Source organism: Marmota monax, unplaced genomic scaffold (genome assembly GCF_021218885.2).
Source record: "Marmota monax isolate L192 unplaced genomic scaffold, Marmota_monax_Labrador192_F-V1.1 WCK01_AAM20220418_F8-fsc00345, whole genome shotgun sequence".
Classification (NCBI taxonomy): Eukaryota; Metazoa; Chordata; class Mammalia; order Rodentia; family Sciuridae; genus Marmota; species Marmota monax.
Window position 1 is genome coordinate 839,065 of NW_026694478.1, and position 2,691 is coordinate 841,755.

At 41.7% G+C, this 2,691-nt stretch overlaps 1 long non-coding RNA gene across 1 annotated transcript; it reads left to right on the top strand.

Moving 5' to 3' along the window:
- Positions 1-969: 969 nt before the first annotated feature.
- On the top strand, positions 970-2,472 carry LOC124075532 (uncharacterized). The gene is made up of 2 exons (XR_006846091.2): positions 970-1,100; positions 2,161-2,472. It is a non-coding gene; the product is annotated as an uncharacterized LOC124075532 (long non-coding RNA).
- The last annotated feature ends 219 nt before the right edge of the window (positions 2,473-2,691 follow it).

Consider the following 2,691-nt stretch of genomic DNA (forward strand, 5'->3'; position numbering starts at 1 on the left):
GCCGCTGGGCCAGTTCTGCTGGTTGGTCACAGGTCTGCCTACCTTGCAGGCGTGGGCGGCGGCTCTGCTCTGCCCCTACTCCAATTGGGGTGACGTGACTACCACGCCGGCAGGCCGCTGGGCCTGTTCTAAATATTTTTAATATAATTTCTTCTTCATCTCCTACTTTTCAAATTTTTATTTTTTGCATGTTTTATACAATAAATCATTCATTAGTAGAGTAATGTAAAAACTTCACAAGTAAGCACATTTGTGTATATCAAGGGTATAGGCTCAAAGGTTCTCACTGATAGAAATGTAAAATCAGAAAATGTGAACACCAGTGTTATTGGTAAGGTTGTTTTTATAGGAGGAATTAAGTGTTGCTTTTTTTAACAAATGGTTAATGAATTGAGGTAAATTTATTTATTTTTCTTTTACCATACGATTTATGAGGTAAATTTCTATCTGAATTGAATAAAGCAAGTGGGAAACAAGATATATGGGAAACTATTTTATTACTGTTTTAAAAAGGGCTGTGAAAAAAATTAGACCTTTATTTTGCTGATGAAACATTGGCCACTAACCATGTTTCTGACTGGCTCTTCCAAAGGCACACTACCTGCCTCTGATGGCTCCTTGCTCTTCTATTCAATTGTCTTCGTGCATCTGCTCTCTGTCAAATTATTTATTTGTCAGGGAATCAGGACAATAGGGTTTTGTATTTGTATATGACATATACAAACATTGGAGAGAGAGAAAGAGGCTCCTGTGATCTTCCTACAGGGTGAGCCAGCAGGTTGTTGACCCAGCTAGACCTCATTTCTGTTCAAGTCCAAAGTTCATCTGCTGGCTCAGTTTTCTCCTGTTTTGGGAAGGACAGTCCCTTCTATTCAGGCCTCCAACTGATTGGATGAGGCCCACACAGTTTATAAAGGGCAAGATCTTTGCCCAAAATCCACCAATTCAAATATTAATCTCATTCAAATACACTCTCACAGAAACATCCAGAGCAATGTTAGGTCAAGTATCTGAGCTCCATAGCCCAGCCAAATTGACCCATGGAAGTAACCATCACAGCCTACAAACATGCTCACTTTGTTACCTGTCCTCCAACTGAGGTAAGAGAGAAAAGAAAGAAAGAGGGGGTGGGGAGGCAAACAGGGAACTTTAAATGTAAAACCTCCACCAACACCTTCACCTTAACTGCACAGGCCTGTTTTGCTCCAGGCCTAAATTCTTAAAAATGTCCAAAAATCTTAAAAGTATAGCAAGTCCAGTTAATTTGTGCCTCTACCCCTATTTGCTTACAGGATATATTTTTGCACTGATTAAAAGAGGCCTAGAGAGAAAAATTGTTAAAAGACCCATGATATGGGTACAGTCCAAGCACTGGGTATTAACCAGATAATATCAACCTAAAGAATCTGAAAAGAATCAGACCAGTGTGGTCCACTTGCTCCACCACCAAAGGAATCGAGCTCGTCAACATGAAGTTGCCCCCTTAGACCACTTATAAGGTTTCCTTTAAAAGGAGAAGGCTGAGACCCCCAAACCTTGTCTCTTTCTTGAGTGCCATTGTACTTCTTTCTTTGAGTGTGTATGCTGTTGTTTTATTTGTTTTGCTGAGTAAATTTCTCCCTCTTCTTTAGATGCACCCTGAAATTCCTTTCTCTGGTATAACTAGAGAACCTGCCAGGGCTGAGTTGAGGTCCCCTTGTCCCTTCTAAGGACCTCCTCAGACCTCATTTGGTGACAAGACCAAAACAGCTACAAGTTCCACAATTATAACAACTGTCAACATATTTTGACCTCCTCCCTCCCAAGCTACAGCTCTGTTCTTCTCCTGCCTTTAATGACTAATTTGAGTAAACATTGAGGAGGCTGGCCTACTAGAAGTTACGTATGCACACATGTGTGAATAGATTCACTGTGTACTAGTGATAAGTCCACGTGGAGAAGTCCAGTGAGAGTAAACACTGACATGAGTTAAGTGAAACAATTTTATCACTCACAGATAGTCAACCAGGGACACTACACTAGAAGCCTAGGACTCATGCAAGCCACTCTTCCAAGGCTGAGGAAGGCTGCCTGGGTGGATGGAGGTTCATCTGTGCATGCCCATGTCACACTGCAGTTGAAGGACCCTGAACTCATTCTGCTTTGGGGTTTTTTTTCTAGCCTAGAAGTCACTTGGTTCACTGAGCTGAATATGTAAGACATCATCTTCTTGGAGGGATGAAGACAAAGCCTGGGCTATTCTGGATATTTCCTCCTTATCTCAGGGTGCTGCATTCACAGTAAATTCTAACAGCTACCTAACAGGTGGAAGAGGGCAGAGCTGAGTGGGCAGAAGTCATCTTGGACCTGTTCTGCTGCAATGTGGGGTGGGAGGCGTTTCTCTGCTTTAGTACTTATGGTGCCCAAAGTTACTCTGGTTTCACTGAAGATGGTAACTCAACTTTTAAGAATAAATAATATCTTCTTCCTGAAGAGTGGAATCTCTTGATGCCAACAGATCACCTGACCTCATCTTTTATTTCTCTAAAGTATTCAGAGTATGGAGGGGAAACTTCCAGTCACTACCTCTCTCTCCAGAAAGCAGGTCAAAGAGAATTGGTCAGGCTGTCTGTGTCATGGTGAACACAGAGCCATCTAAGCACTAATATTTGAGGTCATGTTCTCAATGAGAATTCTTATTTAGTGACTTGT